This window comes from Stegodyphus dumicola, chromosome X1 (assembly GCF_044657685.1).
Source record: "Stegodyphus dumicola isolate Sdum_Otavi_A_Nest chromosome X1, ASM4465768v1".
Lineage (NCBI taxonomy): Eukaryota > Metazoa > Arthropoda > Arachnida > Araneae > Eresidae > Stegodyphus > Stegodyphus dumicola.
This window is the reverse complement of record NC_140780.1, coordinates 47,043,926-47,064,740: the sequence shown is the minus strand read 5'-3', so window position 1 is coordinate 47,064,740 and position 20,815 is coordinate 47,043,926. Positions and strand designations below refer to the sequence as shown.

The 20,815-nt window shown below is 33.9% G+C and overlaps 1 protein-coding gene across 9 annotated transcripts in view; it reads right to left on the bottom strand.

Annotated features, from left to right (window-relative positions):
- The window catches only part of LOC118205332 (myocyte-specific enhancer factor 2C-like), a 523,715-nt gene that overhangs the window by 174,623 nt on the left and 328,277 nt on the right, over window positions 1–20,815 (bottom strand). The window contains exon 1 of one of the 9 annotated variants that reach the window (XM_085807876.1): window positions 3,584–3,691. The exons of 6 other annotated variants lie outside the window; for them this stretch is intronic. The gene's annotated coding sequence lies outside the window, so the exon portion shown is untranslated. Of the gene's footprint in view, window positions 1–1,298; window positions 1,318–1,576; window positions 1,595–3,583; window positions 3,692–20,815 lie in introns of those variants that run through there. 2 more of the 9 variants (XM_085807879.1, XM_085807880.1) reach the window with 2 other exon arrangements.

The window sequence follows — 20,815 nt, the reverse complement described above, 5'->3', positions numbered from 1 at the left end:
ATAGAGGACACGAAGAAAAAAGAGCATATTAACAATACTTATGCATAATAAAATATTCAGTAAATTTCTAGAATGCATCCTCCGAGTGCATTTCTTACTTTTATTTAAAAATCACTAAAAGATAATCATTGAATAATAGTTAAAATTTTAAAAAAATTTTCAGGAATTCAAGAAGCAATAGGAAGAATTCCCAGAAGTAATAGCAAGATTCGTGATCAGTTATAGCAGTGGTCTGAAAATCAAGTTGCATGCAGGCTGAACGCACGATCTAAAAACAGCTGACGGCCCCCTTTTTTTAAACAAAATGAAAATTTTTGTATTAAGAAAATAATTAAGCATTTGAAATTAATTTAAAATTCTGCTGAGTAAATTTTATCAGAACATGCATTGAACATTAACAACAGTATCCCAAATTAAAAAAATTCAAATTTATATTTATTTTCTAAGTTTTAATTTTCAAATTTATATTTATTTTCTAAGTTTTAATTTTCAAATTTATATTTATTTTCTAAGTTTTCATTTTCAAATTAATATTTATTTTCTAACTTTCTAAGTTTTCAGAGAAGATTTTCTAAGAACAACAAAACCTGAGAATAAATAATGACAACTTACTCTCTTTCTCTTATTTATTAAATTTTTCTTCGATGCGTAAATAAAAATACCCATGTTTGTATGTAAACAATTATAAACGTCTTTATTTCTTACTGAAGCTTGACACAGAATGGCGTTTTGATTCTGATAACGTTACCTTAGCGGGAAATTACTAGCAATTATCTTCATCACGAATTGTAGATTGTCATATCGGTCATTTGGATTCTTTCCTTATAAATAAATTTGCTATTAAGAAAAAAAGCAGTTTACGTGTAAATTTATTCCCGACAAAGCGATTATTTCTAGCGCAAAAATTTGTAAATGAGGGTATTTATCTTTTGTCGAGTACGAATAAAAGTTAATCAAATCTGCATCTTCAGATCACTGAATAAGATTTGAATCCCACCAGTAAAGTAATTAGCTCCGTTTATAGATGTTCTGGATTCACATTCATTTTAATGGTAATGGAAATAATGTAAACTCTGACTTCAAATCTTGAAATTTTAATCTTGAAATCCTGCAACAAATACGTACATAACTGAAAGGTATTCGCAGGCCTCTAGTTTTAGGCCACTGAAGTATAGGACAAAAATGCACGATGGAAATTTGATAGAAATTATGTATAAAATTTTAGAACGGGGCTAACATACGCTAAGAACACAGACATCCCATGAGACAGAATAAATATATTTCAATAAAATACTTACAGCTTGCCTTTCACAAACTTATTAAATTAACAGCTATGTAACAAATCTAGTGACAGATTGATTATATACGATTGCACTGATGGATGAGTGCAACGAAGCAAACATCTAACTGCAACTGACTTTTGAGGATAGTTTAATCCAAAATATCCTCTACTCAAAAACCGGGAAAAGAGCGCATTCAGTAAGATAAACTGCAAAGTGGGGTTGAGTTTTGCTTAACAATCTCCATAAAAACTAGCTTTTCGCCCCAAAGCCTATGAGGTATTTTTGACACTCACCTTGTCGCTGGTGGAAATAACAGTCTACACAAATCACAAATATTACGTCTTGCATGGAGTGTGAGGGGGAAAAGGGAAACATCGAGATGATTGGCGCAGTGTACGGAGACCAGATAGGAAGGAGAAAGGGGAAATGCATTATGAAAAAACAACAACAACAAAAAATAACAAATAGGAGAAAAATAACGTCGAGAGCGATAATTGCCATTCAGCGCAGCCATTTTGCCAATCAAGAGTTTCTTTGAGATAGTTAAAAATTTAATTAACAGTGTCATGTCAACAGTTAACCATAACATCGCTTATTAGTCGCACTAAAAAGCAATGCGAAAAATTTAATAATTTAGTAACCACGCGAACTATTCGTACTAAATAAATGTGGAGTCCTTTAATCATTAAATTGTCACCGTAGTGTCCCTGGAGTCATAAAATTTCACTTATCTATAAAAACAAGGCCTAATATGCAGTGTGCAGAAACAGCCTCGCCCTATGAAATGGGTGATTATTGAAATTGAAATTAAGATTAAATGAGAGATTCACTATTGAGATTAAAAGACTTATAACGTACCAAGATGTAAACTTATTTTACAGAATAGAAATACGCAGAAGAACACTAAACTAAAAAAAAAAGAAGGCTACGAAAATAAAATAAATGAATAAATAAAGAGTCGAAAAAGCTTCATAGTTACTTCTGTAACTGCTTTCATTCATAATTTTCATCGAACAATTTTCATTGTTTCTTCATTCTTTCAGTCTGTACCATTAACGATTTGGAATATTAAATTGAATAGCTAAAAGTTAATTAGCATACCCGTTTTAGGAACAGAACAATTCTATACTAATGTTATAGATTCTGATTACTTATTATATTTTATACAATATTTATATTTTTGTAAATTTAATAAAAATACTAGACTATTGATATACAATGAATACATCAAAAACTTCTGATACATATAGGACGAAACTGATGCAATATCTATTAATATGTGATTGATACATCAAAAACACTGATTTTCAAGTAAATGCAATAGATTTTTTGACATCAGTCTGACATAATGGTTAGTTGAATTTTTTGATTATTTGCAGTTTAGTGTTCGTAGGTAACAAGATATCAACGTACTACATTTCCTTCACTTTGGGTGTATGCAAATTGGGGCCAGTCTTCTGTGGTGAATAGCCTCAATGCTCCTAGAATGCAGGGCAGAATAGTATTAAACTGCGTGCCCTATTGGTAAAGTGGGTGTCTTATTGATGTCTTTATTACTTAATTTTCTTGAGTAGCTATTGAATGAGGAAAATATTGATTGCAAAAAGCGGAAACTATTAAAAAAGTGTGCAAAGATAGTTTTCGATTTTTTATAAGCCATTTGACGTGTTGCGTAATAATGTTGTTCTGAAATGGTTTCGAGAAGAGAAACTATCGCTTTTAGTTTAGGTTTTTGAACTCTTAATTTGTATATCTTTTCATAAAACTCTTACTTAATCTAAAGAAATCACTAAAATTATAAACAACAGAACATTTCAAGTAATCGGTCAGAAACTCATATAAATCACTTTTTGCAGGCATCTCTTAGCCAATTAAACAGAAAATCGTTTATTTAAATTGCTTACGTGTTCTGCATTAACGATACATTTATGGAAATTCCCTTTTTAATATAACAACGGTCTCAGTACAGAACAAAGTAAAATCATCAATTGACTCAGATCAAGGACCTTTACGGAACAGTACTATGAGCTATAAAAATTTAGAATGATATGCGGAAAAGGTAACGATATGCAAAAAATTAGATTCAATTAAGAAGCTTTTTTTTTCCTTTTTTCATATTTTTCACATTTTGCTTAAAACAACAGTTATCGCAGTTATCGAACACTAGTAACAGAACGCATAAACATTGAGTACATTTACTTAAAATGATTTCCCACTAAAGTATACATTTCTCCTTTTCTGCCAAGTTAAGGGTTAAACTTACGAAAATTACAGGTGATAAGAAAACAAGAAACACTTACATTTTCAAGAAACAGAATCTATGGGAAAACTCAGCTATCAAATGACAACTAAAGAACTCGCAAAGAACACAAAATATAAGGCGCAATCAATGTGAATCCTTTCTGTCAACACATTCATGAGTGTGACGGTATTGGCGAGGTTACATCATGATAATGTTGGTTATCACTGTTTAATCTGTTCTAAACTCTTTATCAGCTCTCATTTTATAGATAAAACTAAACAGGCTACGTTATTTGTTTTTATTTTTGCTGCTGTTGTCGGTAAATACGCGTTTTTCCGTGCAAAACTAAGATAATTAAATGAGACAACTCTTTGAATGTAGAATATGGAAGAACACTTATTTAACCCTCGTTTAAATATATTTCAAAAGGCAGAAGTTACTTTAAAAACAGATTTAATCCCTAAGAATATATATATATATATATATATATGTGTTTTTACAAGTTTTTATGAACAAGAGAGCATTTTATGAACATTGTTTATAGAGCTTCATATTTTCTAAACAGATGCTGCAGATGAATTTCTAATCAACAAAGAGCTCTCTATGCTTAATATTAAGTACCATGCTTATTATATAAATCGTACCCACCTTGTAATTTCTACAAATAATTTTGCAATAAATATCTGTAAATCGTACTAATTTTTTAACTTTACAAATATTTACAGTATCATTTCAAACCAGTAAAAACCTCATCTGGTTATTAACTGATCAGCTGAGAATTCTTCCGTTATAGTTCAGTGTACGTCGATTTAAAAAAAATGTGGAAACTGAAGTCTAGCAAGAAAGTAATTTTTTTTAATTATCAGAGATTCTGAAAATCTATTTGTCAAATTTTGAAAAGAGAGTAAGTACCTTTTAAAAGCGAATATACACCAAATTTTCAGCTGTTTAGAAAATTAATCTTGAAAGACCCATTTATCTATTTTCTATAAACGTGATAAATTTTAGACAAACTTCTTTATTTGAAAATAAAATAAAAAGATGTTTGTTTCTTTATTCCTTGCACAGACAGCATTTATTAATTAAACAGTAGAAGATTCTGTCAGAAAGTTATAACCTGAATATGTTTAGGTTACACCCACTTATAGATTTATTAGTAAAAATTGTCTAACTATATATTATCTTAATTATAAAAACATAATTTTACTTTGGTACATAAGTTATAGAGTCATTTCTTTGCATTAGCTCAGTATACAAAATTTTTCTTGATAATAACGCTGTGCAAGCAATTTTTATTATCTGTTCAGTATCATAAACTAATATAATATTCTAAGACAAGTCTGATACTTCCGTGCAAATGAGGAAATTGAAAGAATAATGCGACTGCATAGGTTCGGTTTTATACATACGGCTGAACACTGAAAATGCAGCATCAAGAAGTAAAGGCCGTCAAAATTAGAAATTCACACGATAGACAGACATGCTAATCACATACAAATGATCAAAAGGCTGAAGAAAAAAATTCAAATCATCTGATTTTTTTCAGGGAGAAATATAATTTACCTGTTAAAGGTGGTTATCTGCCTTAGCATGCTATCCAGTAAAGCCATTAATCATTGTCTGACGATTGTTTGCTATGCTGCAAGTAATAGGCAGGTAAAACATTAAGCTGGCTCTTCTTTTCGCAATAGTCCAACGATAATGCCCCAAATGTGCTCGATGGAAGACAAACCTAACACGGTATGGTACTAATACGGTAGTCTAACGTGCTATCTGATGTGCTATGGTATAATACCTGACGTACTACGGTCTATAATACCTGATTATAATACTTATTATGGGCTACGGTCATATGACGTGCAATGGTCTATAATATCATACTACATCACATATAAAACCGTAATACTGTAGTACGTGAAACATAATACATACTGCATATATCTATAATACCGTACTACGGCTATATGACGTGCTACGGTCTATGCGGCAGGCACGTCAGATCGGCGCATGTTATTCCCAGTAGCACTTCCAGCGTGCGACCTAAAGCTGTAGTACTGGAAAACTGCTTCTTTGATAACTTGTAGGAATGGCCGTACCCCTGGTTCCACGAAGAAATTAACATAATATTTATCTGTCAAGGTACTAGTAAGTAAGAAGACTAGAAGGGTCCACCTATCGACCCTCGTGTCGTTACACAATTTCTTATGGAGCAGAATCGGCATGGCGTCCACTTTTAAAGGCTTCTTGATGTAACTGCACACGTGGTTATTGGCCACTTGGTTTACATTCTGATATCCGATCATTATTATTTTCGAGGCAGAATCGAGAGTTCTCGCTGAAAAGAATAGTTCTCCATTCTAGCCTCCATCGCAACTTCACTACAGACTACACGATAGCCTTTCATGTTGAGTTAGGATATTTTAATACGACAAAGTTCACGAGGGTTATCTGCCTAATGGGAAGAATGCGTTTGTGGAGGACTGACTCTTATTCACGTTACACAGGGGGGAAACTATGAAAAACCAAACCAAACTTGCAGACAGTCCGTTCATCTGGATTCGAACATGAGTCGAACTACCAGTATTCAGCAATCTTAACCACTCGGCCATTCGATAGACATTGAGAGCGGTGGCTTGGAATTAAAGACCTGTCGCTGGACGTCTGGATCCTTGAACAACAAATATTGCGCAAGCGATTTCTGAAGATATGTATTGACACTGCTGGACCACCTGAGCTTAGTAGGTGATGTCCATATCCATTCGTAGTAGAGCAACAATCCCTACGCGCCATTTTTGTAATCCGAAGATTCAATCTGGCCACCGCTTGCCATCTTCTGAGTTCTTAATTGTTCTCGCAGCCTTTGGGATTCACCAAATTGAAGAGAGCTACCATTTTAGTTAAATGCCTAGCTAGCCTTCTAAAGTGATAAATCACAAGACTTAATCTGATTTTAGAAGCCTCACGTAGCAAGAAGAAATTGCATTAACTTTTAAGTGTCTCTTGTATGCTACATTAGAGCTAGGTTCTTTGTAGATAGACAATTTGCATGTTTTACATACAAGTCCCTTAATTTGAATAATTATATGTCCTCTACTTCTTGATGATGGAATTTCAATGTTCATCAGCACGCTAAATTCCACTATCTGGAAAATTCTAGAGATTCTAAATAGACTTAAAACAAAGGCTATAATTAGTTAGATATTAACTTAAAATAAACATTATACTTAAGATATTACATAAAAACTGGAGTATTAGTAATGCATGTGAACTTCAGCAACACGGAAGAAATTCTTTTGCGTAGATTATGTTCCTAGGGAAGTATCCGGAATTTTCATAAACGCTATGCCGCTCACCATCGAATTTAAAAAAATATATATATTTAAGAATGGAAGTTAGAATTACACGTATTTGAAAGCTGGCTATAGTATTTGATACTAATGTAATGTTGAATCTTGCATGCCATAAAATAATGAAATGCACATAATAAATTTTTAAATTCACCAGATTGAAGTTTAAGGACTGAATTAGAATATTTTCAGGTAAGATTTGTAAACAGTTCATATTTTAGAGTCATAATGAAATTTTACTTGATTTACGCACATCACACTATGATATATTTCCAGTAAATAAATTATGTTAATCAATTATTGGCTCATCATAAGTTGAACATTGGTACAATTAATTTTGATAAAATTTAAACATTGGTACAATTAATTTTGATAAAATTTAAACATTAGTACAATTAATTTTGATAAAATTTAAACATTAGTACAATTAATTTTGATAAAATTTAAACATTGGTACAATTAATTTTGATAAAATTTAAACATTAGTACAATTAATTTTGATAAAATTTAAACATTGGTACAATTAATTTTGATAAAATTTAAACATTAGCACAATTAATGCTGGTATTGACAAAATCAGCATTCAAACCTTTACGTTTCGTTTATCGTATTAGCTGCTATATACGTGCCATTAATTTACACACAAGTTCACTTTCAGTCTCAAGAAAAAACAGAGAGCATTCAACTTAAATAATTCGCAGAACTATTGTTAAATATATTTAACCAAATTTCGGGGAAACTGGAATTAGAAGAAAACTTCCTTGCATTCAGAATGCCCGTAAATGGGTATTTATTATTAGAGTCAAGCTTCTTTGGCATACTGCAGTCTCACAATACAGGTAATTTCACATTTTTCGATGCGCTCCATTAGGGAAAAAATAATTTATTTTTGTTTGCTTTGCGCATTGTCCTTCTGTGCCTTTTTTGGTTTGCGCATTGCCTTCATGTCACAAAAAAGCCAACATGTGTTTGTGACTTGCGTTTGCTTTGCGTACTGGCATTTTGTGCTTTTTGATTGAAATCGGCTGAGAAATCGCTATTTCCTTTATATGGCATTCACACGACTTTTTATCCGCGATTTATAAAACCATTCTAACCAGTAAAAAAAAACATTCATATTAAATTGTGCCTGCATTTTCCTCTCTTATTTAAATTTATTAATCTAGTGTAATTTTATTTATTTGTGGAATCAGCAGACTGTTTTATGAAGGCATGTATATAATTCATCAATCGGCTTAATATTAACTTAAACAACAACATTAATTTTATTACTTTTATTATCGCGTTTCTAAAAGTTTTACAGATATTTTGATTTGCTTATTTTATTAAAGATCTATTCTTTACCGCTTGCATATGAAAAGTTCTGAACTTGTTAAATTACATCCAGAGTTTAATTTCAAAAACTAGAAGTAGCGGAGCGCTGTAGAATGCCGTCAGAAACAGGAACGCGCCAATAATCTCTACGCGCACGAAACAAGTAAATAAAACGAAAACAAATAAATAAACTAATAGATAAAGCAATAAATAATGAATAATTAAGCGAAATCCAAAAAGGATAAAAATATTAATAAATTAAGTTAATAATAAGTAAGAAAATAATGAATTAAAAATTAATAAAAATTAAATGAAAATGAGTAAATGGTTAATCTTCAGATTATGGTAACTTGGCGATTTTTTGGCGAAAATTTGGCGACCAACCCTGGTACAGCAACCTGCTAGTTTTTTGGGGGGGGACGCCATTTTGTTTTCACAGAGTAAAGACTTTTTTTTTTTTTTTAACTCAACATTTTTTTCCAACAATCTGCTAGCCGAATTACGCTTATGCTAGAACTTTTATGAAACAAAAGTGCTTAATCATGACGAAGATTAGGTGCGAAATTGGGAGAAAGTGCAGAATCGCAAACTGCTTGCCGCATTTTTAAGAATTGCACATACACGGTATCCATGTACACGTCGACCTATTTTCACTTAAAAAAACCTCCCAGAATTGCACAAAAATAGCATTGCGCACACTCTTGACTTTATCCATGTACACTGCTAAAGTCCTAGGTAGTAACCTTTATCGCCTTACCAAAATGTCGCCAAACTACCTGTTACCATATTCCAAAGATTAGCCAAGTAAATTAATAAAAATTTTTTCGAATTAATTTTAATTTAAGGGACATATTAAAAAATGAAAGGTGAGTAAACTCATAATAACAAATGATACAGAGGATAAAAGGTAAGCTTTGTTCCTTTATTTTTTTTTCCTGAACGTTTACTCATCACACATTTATCAGGAACAGCCGAATCGATCAGTCATTTATCCACCTCATCCCCGAGAACGTTGCCCAGGATACCCCATTATGGATCGTCTAATATTACGCTCGCGGGAAGGAGAAAGGTTACATAAACAACCAAGTCTTACACTGTATTCAAACCCTCACTCTGCAATTCAGAGTAGCATACAACTCCGCTGATCGGTATACAATTCAGAGAGGACTATGAAATAATTTCTTTCATTTCTCACACTCAGATTGTAGAGATATTAGATTATTTCGAAGCAGGAGTCATGAAAAATGAGCAATACCCTCGCCGGGAATCGAATCACGAACCTCTCGAATACGCGCCGAGCGTGCTGACCACTACACTACGAAGGCATGCTAAGAAGGCGGGAGAAATACCTTATAAGATCAAAGTAAAAAAAAAAATGTTTTTGGCTTTTAATCCGTTTAAAGACATTTTTACCAAATAAGTATAGTCCATAAAAAATTACTCTTCTTGACTTCTTAATGAATTTGCATTCTTATAAGGAGGATTTTCTTTCTCAACTGAAGCACGCTTTTTCATTACACAAGGAAATTGAGGCTTTCATTCTGTATCGACTACTAATATTAGTTTTACCAACTGCTAAATAAAATGTAGCATTAATATTTTCTGCGAATATTACAACGGTGTTTGTTTTATTTGGAGCTCTACTACGCTTTAGTTTACTCAAAAATTGAGAAATTGAACTACGATTTTACTCAAAAATTGAGAACTACTGGAACTGGACATCGGTTAATGTAAAGCCTTGATTTATGTCTTAAAAGAGACTGGTGAAACACTGAAATTGTTAAATTCATATGTTACGACTATTAAGACAAAAGAAAATATTTCTTTAACATCATAAATTATTAATAACTGCCTAGTTTTCTTGCATTGTGTAATCTAAACATATCTCGTGCTTTTACCTTTATGTTTACTGCACATGCCTGTTAAATTTTATCATTTTTAAGTAAACTTTTTTCTATCAAAATCTAAATATCTGTTGAGTTAAACCCTTTAAAAGCCCGTATGTTTCCTTATCAATCATCTTTGAAATTGTTAATAAAAGATGCTTCACTTAATATCACAGGCTTTCTATATTATCATACCAAACTTTGAATGAAGCCCAGAAATAATTCAGCTTTATACTGGATATATTGTATAATATAAACTTCGAAGCAAAAACACTCGCCTTTGCTTTAAAGAAAACGTAACAGTAAATTGTCCCAGCTTCAGATAAACAACGAAAACTTCCTTCTTCTGGCTGCATATGATAAGGAGACAGATAGAGAAAAATTCGCCTTCTCTATCCCTTTACCCCCTGGATTCGTATATATATATATACATTCTGACAGTATCAGCTTGGAAGCATAAAGTACACGAGCCCGGTTTCTACTATCCAAAAGGGCAGACTTTGCTGCCCAGGAGGGTGGTGGCGTCAGCCATCCGAGTGGGTAGCGTGAGGACCAGTTTGTCATCGGTTTCATAAGCTTCACATCCTTCGTGGTGTGTCTGAGACATAAATCCTAGCGCCCAGGATTTAGTCGAGTCGGTTCTACTGTGCATAGAAATTTTAATCCGTTTCCCCTGGGAATGGGTGCCCGGGTAAGTTCGTTGTAAGAGTGTTAGTTCATTTACTATCCCGCATAATACAAAAAGCAGAATAATGGTGGCAGGAGCAATTATAAAAACTTGATTGATTGATTATAATTCACTTTGCAGAAGGGAAGAAGGGAAAAGAAAAAATTCCCTTTGTCAGTATAAAATACATATTTCGTTAATGGTGCTGCATCTGGATAGCATGCAGGGGCAGAATTAGAGAAAATATGCTAGGGCGCAATCTCGTTGTCCTTTAAATTTCTTATTTTAAATAAAATCGATGATTCTGCGCAAAGTTGCATACACAAAGCAATTAATAATAATTTTACTATATGACTGAGTTAAAGAATAATTCCTTTTTCAAAATTTGAAAGTCATAGGCTTGTACCTCATGTTTTGCATCTAATTAAATGAATCGACTGAAATCAGAATTAAGAAGGTAAAGAAATTTTGGAATGGCCTTTGAAATTACAATGGCCCTTTTTTATTTGAAATTAATTCAGCTTATTCGAATTTGGTTTATTGTATCGAAATATTCCACTCGCAGAGATAAAGACATAAATAATCAAATGAAACTTAGCAAAATGACATAGGCTGTTCAAAATATTTCTTATGTCATAAATGAAGGATTTCAGTAGCAAAGTTTTAATAAGGAGAAACGCTGAATAATATTTTTAATTAATTCTGAATTGAAGTCATTTATCTATTTATTGATTTCAAAGAACAGTTATCTCATTTAAACTCGGTTGTTTTAAAGGGTGAAAAATTTGATTTTAGGGAATTAAGTAAACTAAAATCAACGCAACTATTTAACTCAAAGAAACATATTACAGTATATACAGAAATATATATTCAAATTTATCTTGTAACTGCCTTTTAAGCAATCCCTATGATTGAGAAAATATAATAGAAAATTCGAAATTTAGAATTTTTGGTAGATCATGGCAAAGCACCACTAGGGCTATCTGCCTAAGGGTATGGATGCCTTCGTGGAAGATTTCTTAAAGGAAACTGGCTCGTATACAAGTTACACAAGGGGAAAGCCACGAAAACGCCCATACAGCGAACCCGTTTGCCTGGAATCGAACCAGGTCGGTACGACCTGTGTTTAGCGATTTTACGGCTCGTCCGCTCCTATGTCTTGAAATCTTAGAAGACAGGTCAAATTTTAAAGCGAATATAACATCAGTACGTAATAAATTAATAATTATCTATATAATCATATGCGTGAAGAGAAAATGTTTAACTTTAATTGGGGTCAGCATACAGCGAACGATAAAGGTATGCATTGCGTCTCTTCTACACTACTGAGGGCATTATTTTCTCCCTTATGCAGCATTATAGTTGAAGACAGGAAAGTCAGCTCAGTTAAATTCTTTGGTTGTAACACCTAACTAGAAACTATAAAGTAACAAGAATCTTGAAGTAAATGCGCTAAATGTCACACATCGGCTAATTAGCTCAACATCATTTAAAATAAAATGTAATTTTTTAAGGTATTAGCTTTGACTACTTAATTTAGCTTAAGCAATAAAAAATTGTTTTAGCTGTAAGTTTGATTAAACTTTGGCAATCAAGATTGATAAATGCTTTAGAAGTGTACCACTTACGACATAAATCCAAAATTTGGTTTCAGGTTATAAAAGCTTGAATCTTAGAAGAAAAAAGTACTACCAAAGAAAGAAACAAACAGTGACACACGGTTTAGAAACTTATGAATGAAAAGGAGACCCGTAAAACTTTTCTACGCATTTGTATTTATAACCTCGAACGTAGTGTCTACCTATAACGCTCTATAGCTGCTACAGAAATAGAGACGCCAGGGAATAGAAACAGTTTAGGAGCTGCTAAATTTAATTTATGCTTCATTCTCTTTTTAACCCTACGTTTTGCGGGGGCAATGAATGTTTGCAGAAAGTGGAATCTGTTTAATTCTTTTACGCCACACACAATGTTTATACACGCAGGTGAATGGCAGTGTACATAATCAAAGATAATTAAATATATTCAGCAGTGGAAACGGAGCGTAAAAATCATCTATTCTGTGTCCACGTTTGCATAAAATAGCCCTGCATAAAGTAACAGAGAATTAAATAAATTTTGTCAGCACAATGATTTAATTTTAATAGAATATATAAAGATGCCGCGAAAATACACGTAACACTTTAAACGTAATAATTGCAATACACGTAACCTTCACATTATATCGCAACGTAACATATGCATAATGTACTCACATTAGAATGGGAAATGGTTCAGAGGACAGCTTGTAGAGACATTAGAATTTCTTTATTCTTTTTTTTTTTTTTTTTCTTCTTTGAAGCAGTAGACATGAAAAATTCAGCAATGTCCTCACCGGGACTCGAATCTAGACCTCTCGAATACGCGCCGAGTGTTCTACGGTTACACCAAGAAGACATGCAGAAAGGAGGGAGAAAATACCTTATATACTCCCCCTTTTAAAGCGCGACTGGGGATTAGAGGACCCAATCGTCCAATCATGGTGAAGAATCATTACTCACCACCGTTTAGTTTGGGAGCCACTGTAGAGACATTAAAAAAAAAAAAAAATTAAGCAGAAGACATGAAAACTGAGCAATGCCTTTGTCGGGACTCGAACCTGAACCTCGAATACGCAACGAGAATGCTACCGTTACACCATGAAGGCATGTAGGAGGGAGGGAGAAATTCTATAGAAAAATATAAAACACCTACCTCATCATCGAATTAAAATACTTGGATCTGGATTCAGAAACAGGCAAGGAGAATTCTAGACGTGTCTCACAAATTGTCGAGATCAATTTAGCATGTAAAAGCATTATTGTGTTCATTTGTCAACAAACGTAAACAAATTAATGCCACTTAAATAGTAACTGAAATTATCATAGAGCTCCTGCAAGCATATTTCGTAAATATTATAATAATAATTTATCATCAGACTTTATATATCAGCCTTATAACGTCAACAATATTAATTGAAATTATTGTTATTCCGCGTGACGCTGAAATAAAACTAAGTTGAAAAAATATGATAACTCCGTTACAGGCAAACGTAAACAAACGTACGTTTGCCTGTAACGGAGGTACAAAAGTCCGTAAACAAACTACAGTTCAGTGCTTTCAGTATTTCCCTCGCTGAAGCGCAGACAGGTTACGTGTTTAGTAAGTAGTGTTAATCAATCAATTATAATTTTCTACGTTACGTCAAGCTTACAGAATTAATTGTTTTTATTTCAAGGAATTTCAAGATTAGAAAAATATAGTAAGAATCAGCAAAATAGTAGTTCTGTTGCTTTTGAAAGGAAATGCGGGAAGAATCTCACACAAGCTTAAAAAAAGAGAATAAAGGAATTGCACTCGCTTCTGAAATTACCGTTATATAAAAATAAACGAGATTTCACGAAGAAAGCAATCAATTCGATTTTTTTCTTTCAAGGAATGGACAAGATAATCCAATTTCAGTAGTCTGGTTTTGACATGCAAATAACGGCATGGCGCTATCCAAATGTATGGCAAGTGCTTAGCGCAAACTACATTTCCCCACGAATGTCTGAAGTTTCATGTCAATTTTTGCCAAATCATTTTTTTTTTTTTTTTTGTAGTATCGAAAGTATAATTTGGAAGAATCTTCGAGCGAAGAAATATCCAGCAGCAGAGCAGACAGTCATGGAATTAACAAGATGACACTATGTTTTAAGCTATAGCCTCTGGAAATGATTTATAAAGTCACTGAAACGGTTAAAACCGAGCCCTAGAAGGGAAATGATTGCTTTCGATGATAGGTACCTGTTAATGAGTGCCCGTCGCTATAGGAATTACACTAATAGGCAGCTGAGTTAAGAACCTACATCCAGCAGCTGAACTTTTGTATAGTGGTAACCTATATACAGTAGAAACAGTACTAACAATTCAAAAGAACTTGATGGCAGAAAACCATTGGTTTGTTTTCTACTAATCTCACAACAGAAAAGGTCCGCCTGAATTTGTGCAGAGAAAAGCAGAGAAGGGGTCTACTACAATAGGCTCTTGTTCTCTTCAGTGACAACTCCTAATTCAGATTCTAAGCACATTTAAAGCTCAAGGAAACAAGAAATAGTAAATATTCCCACAAATATTAGCCAAATGACTGTTGTGGCAGGTAAAAACAAATGTAGGGAGATATGATCAATCGACACATTCCGCTTCACATGTTTAACGCAGGATCTGTGTCGGGTAAACGATATCGAGAAGAAATTGCACAACAGTGCGAAAGGCAACAGAGGTGCAACTGGATCTGAAATTCTTCCTCTTTTTTTATTTTTTTATTTGAAGTAAAGGAAGCATTGTAATCTCGAAAAATTAGGGTATCACAAAACGGAAATATCCATTCTGAACATTTCCGAATCCATTTCGACTTTTTTTTTTTTTTTTTTTTTTTTTCCGTGACGCCTGTACGTACGGACAAAATAAAAAGCTTCTTTTTTCCAATATGGATTGCAAAATAGATTTAAAATGGAATCAAAAAGGATGTTTTCGTACGTACGTATGCATGTATGTACATATCTCGCATAACTCAAAAACGATTAGCAGAAAGTAGAACGTTGAAATTTCGTATACGAGACTGCTATAACTTCCAGCTGTGCACCTCCCTTTTTTATTGCAATGGGCGGAATTAAAAGCGTATCTCTCTCTCTCTCTATATATATATATATGTATATAGATAGATAGATATAGATAGCCAGATATATACTAGATTTATATATAAACTTAAACCATCTAAATTATTAGATTTAGATATATATTTACATCGAGACTGCTTTAACTTCCAGCTGTGCACCTCCCTTTTTTATTGCAATGGGCGGAATTAAAAGCGTATTTCTCTCTCTCTCTCTTTATATATATATATATACGTATATAGATTGATAGATATAGATAGCCAGATATATACTAGATTTATATATAAACTTAAAGCATCTAAATTATTAGATTTAGATATATATTTACATCTACCCCCTTACCCGGTTTAAAAGTACAGGGTGGCGCAGGGAAACGGGAAATTTTGAACGTTACAGTTAGCAGCACTGTAGAGCTGGCAGTTGTTCGAAACTTTGCACAATTGTTGTGAGCGCATTGCCACTTAGTAATCATGGATCATTGGACTGGTGCGGAACGTGCAGTAGCTGTGAGAGCGTTTTATAAAAATGGTGATAGTGCGACTGCCGCGCAGAGATTTCGACAGCATTACCAGCTTGGACGTCATGGACGTGTCCCATCTGCGCATACGATTACAACATCGGTGCGTAATTTTGAAGAAACAGGATCTGCCTTGAAAAAGAAACCTCCATGTGGCATTCCAACGGTACGTACCCCAGAGAACATTGAAGCTGTTAGAGCTGCAATCGAGATAAGTCCTCGCCGCTCTCCGTTCGACAGCATGCATCTTCGCTAGGGATTAAGCGACGATAGGGATTAACGTCAATTGTTTGGAAGACGCATTATTTCACGTAACGATAACATTGAATGGCCTGCGAGATCCCCTGATCTTAGTGTGTGTGACTTCTTCCTGTGGGGATATCTTAAAGGCAAGGTGTACCGTACACGTCCTGCAACAATCCATGAACTGAAGGAGAACATTGAAAAAGAAATCACTGCCATTCCCCAAGATTTGCTACACCGCTCATTACAGAGTTTTCAAAACAGGCTGTTTGAGTGTGAACGCCGAATGGGAGCACATCTTTCCGATGTCATCTTTAAAAAGTAACGAGACACTTTTGGACATTTTGATTGTAAAAACATAAATGGCATGCTGAATACATGCACTTTCGCTAATAAATTAATAGTTTTATGAATTTATTCGTGGAAATAACGTTATTTCGAAATCTCCCGTTTCCCTGGGGCCACCCTGTACTTACCCGGCCTTTATTTTTGCCATCGTTGGTCGTAGTCACATACGCCAAAATAATGAAAAGTTTTAGAGGAAGAAAATATTCATTTTTGGCAATGTCAAATTTGAAAATAAATTTATTTTCGGTAAACAACGAAATCTAACTTTTAATGCGGTCTCCCGGTTCCTATGCATATATTTGAAAAAGTTTATATTCGTTATGAAAAAATAAAATTCTAAGTTCGACTCCGGTAACACAAAAACTGACCTGGATCTTTAATTTCAATATGTGCAGTTTTGGATGTGATTTTGGACTTGCCTTGAGGTATCGTTAAGTAAGTTAGAATAACATAGAAATAAGTTTAAATAAAGTGCAACCAAAAAAAAAAAAAAAAAAATGTGTATAATTTTAATAGGCCGTAAAAGTAAGTCAGGTGGTGTCCATATCAGATTTTTTTAAATAAATGATAGTGCGTATTTCTATCAAAGAAACTTACTGGATGAAGTTCTTAAAACAAAGGCGTTAAGCAAAAAAACCGGCCAGCCAAATCTGATTTGAACCCCAAGAGCAGTTTATAAGCCCGTAGAAGAGCTGGTTCTGCGGGCTTATAAAGGGCTGGAGACCCAGTGCTTTGAACGCCAAATTAATGAAAGAGTGGAAATTCCTGGAACTCTAACCACTTTACAAAAAGCATGAAATGTGTGTAAGAATTAGGGAAGATCGCATTCCCTTACCAATTAAAAAAACACTCACCATTTTGTAAAATTTCCTTGCCACGTATTTTTTAAATTCTACTTGCTTGATAAAACAGCTTTGTGTCATATGCAATCATGGCTGATTCTCCTGTGCATATTGAGTTGTTATGATGATATAATATCATCCCAAATAAAAACATTAAAATTTATTTAATAATTTGCAAGAAATCAGTGTTTTTGTGATTATAAATATTATTTTGGACCCTAATGTAATTTGTAAAACCGCTTATAATTGTTGCTTAAAATATAGAAAATCCGGTCTAAATTCAGAAAAATTGAACTTCTGAACTTTAGAGATTTAGAAATAACAGCAATATTTTACGCGCATTTACCTTATGAAGCTACAGATAGCAACATCCACAAGCAATGTACTTGAATTTAGCAGTAATTTAAAAGCAAAAATTAAAATGCAATCAAAATAGAAATTTTGAATACGTACAAAAGAACTGATTTCCATAGCTTAATTTTTGAAAATAAAGGCTGAATTACGTACAAAAATGTGAAAAAATATTAAAGGACCTTTGGTTATGGCAAAGAACGTTAACTACATGCCTAAGGTAAGTAATACTTTCCTGGATTATTGCCATGAAATTTACATTACAAATATAAGAGTATGAAAGCTAATAAAGAGGTAAAGGTGAAAGTATGAAGACATTTTTCACATTTATTAATTAGGTGTCTAATCAAAAGATGAAATGGATATGAGTTTACATAAATGAATCTCTTTCACCTGGTGTTATTTAATCCCGCCTTATTAAATTTGCACACTAACACTTTAAAATATCTAAACTGTACAAAAATGCAAAAATTTAACGTTATATTTCCGTGAATAAAAGAAGGTGCAGTCCACCTAGATTATTAATAGAAGTTATTCCGTCCAGTAAGTTTCGCTACAAAGAAAAGAGGAATTATTACGTTCCACAGAAAATTGTCTAAGCCTTTATTATGTCAAATTAATGTTTTATAAAGTTGGTTTTCTCATACGCCTAAAATGTATGATGATTTAAAGTTCTCATACGTTTCAGGATCTTACCGATGTGTACATGCAAAGCAGAAATGATAAAAAATTATACGGAATAAAATAAATGAAAAATTGTTCGATAATATGAAAAGTTAATAATTGTATAGCATTAAAAGAATGCATAGATACGGATAGATACTTAAGTGCCGCCGAAGAGCCCTGGTTCGAATCCCGGAGAAGGCATCGCTGTTTGTAAATGTGTAGCGTTTGCGCGGCATGGGGGCACTCTAAATATGCGGGGAGCCGAAAATCCTCTCGAGAGGCTGGTGGCAGGGGAAGAGGGGGTAGAAGACCCTCGGATCCATTCCCCGGGGAGCTGTCCTTCAAAACTGGGTGTGGTGGAACTAAGTAAAGTCGTACTCTCACCTGTATGGTGCTCAAGGCCAACGACAGGCGCAATCTTGCACTCCTTGCTACGATGAACTTCGTGGGCTTGTTCTAATGTTGCTGTCAGACAAGTGAGATTAGTCATAACAACAACAACACAACAGATACTTAAGTGCCAATAAAATGGTCCTTATGTATCTGCTGTGTTGTATCTGTTAATAGCACTTAAGTATTTGTTGCTAACTATATACCTATTGGAGAACTATCAAAAAGTATTTAGCTGCTATAATATAGTTAATTTAAGATTAAGAATAAAAATGGATTCATGAATGATTAACAGGTAAATCATACTACGATTAGAAGTCTGCCTTGATGAACACAGATACAGTACGAGAGTTAAAAAAATCAATCTTGCGCAAAGGACAAGAAAAATCTACTATGTAGTTAATTCAGAAAGGAAAAAAGGGTGACTTATATGATCAGAAGTCAGTTTATTAAATTATCTTTGTCATCTATTCGAGTTCAAGTTTGAGTTTGGGAAGATAAGTCTAAGATCAAGAGGCCTTAACTTCTTCCTTTTATTCTTTATGGTAATCTCATTTCGGCTGAGTTAATAGTAGGTTATGTAAGTCTCAGCAAAGCTGGGAAAACGTTCTGGTTATTGGGGATTAGATCTTGAAAGACCACCTCAAACAGTTTTTCTTTGTTTTTTATTTCTTACAAAGGCTATGCGAAAACACGCAGGTGTTAAAAGAAGTATCTTACACAAATATTGCCTAAATATCGAAGGAGAAGTATGGGACACAAACATTCCATCTGCATATTTACTCATTTCCATAAAAGACTAATATGGGCTTCAGCATTTCTCACAAGAAAACATGGAAGGCTGAAGATGACGTAAATCTCCCCTAAATCGCGTCACACAAAGTGTGAAACCACATCCTGACCTCAGTTAGTATACGAGCAGTTTGAAAAGAAAAGAAACAGAGAAGGAAGGGAAAGAAAATCCCCCCCAAAAATTCGCCAAGATAGTAGTCTTGAGTGTAAGCGAAAAAAATAATAATGAACAATACGATCCTTACGAGGTTTTGAAGCTAAAGGAAGATAAGAGGCAGGCCACGAGGGTTCGCCGATATTTCTTTTGCATGGCACACTTCCAACAGTCTTCCTCCTCCTCCCCTTTTTCCAAGAGCACCACTCTCATACCTCTGACTTGGCAACAGATGCGGCGAGGGTAGCCGTCCGCTTCCAAATTAGGCCTGATTCCGCGCATCCCTTGTAACCTGAGTTTGAGGAGAGAGAGAGAAGAGAGGCCCAGGATCAAGGGAATGGGATGTTGAGGCACTACCTCTACCCTTTTACCCTTTATGGGCCCCGTCCACTTCTCTTCAACCCAACAACCAGAGTGCTGTAAATAACTCAAAATAGTATTTGAAAAGAGGGGGGAAAACACGTTTGCCATCTGCTTTTCAAGTTCTTGCTGAACAAAGTGCTCCAGCTACCTAAAGATCCGAGCTCATCACTCTTCCGTTGTCTGTTTCTCGATTTCAAGAAATTTAGGAACATACGATAAAAGCCTCCGAGAGAAAAGTAACGGAATCTCATGTTCAACAGCAAATCACTTCCTATTCTATATCATTCTTCCTACAGAAGAAAGAAATATCATGAAACAATTTGAATTAAAACGTAAATTTAACATGAAACGGAAACGGATACACAGATTTTGACTCAGATTCATTCCTTTTATTCTAATAATTAATTCTATCTAATACGCGCTTACACTTCTGTATGTGCAATAATTTAAATACTACTATTCTGAAGATTAGACTGAAATTTTTCATCTAATGGACGATTGAAATATAAAATGAGGCACAATACGCGATTCTATACTTCCTATTTCAATAAATTCCTGTGGAGGAAATTAAAATGTGCACTGTTTTTCGTAACATAAAACGGGAAGGTGAAAACTCGTCATATGGTTTTTAATTCATGTTCAAATGAGTTTGAATAACAATAAACACTTTAGAGTCGTTTGTTTCTAGCCAGTTACTACCCCCGATCCGTATTGTGGTCGGCTTCGAACCTCGGATA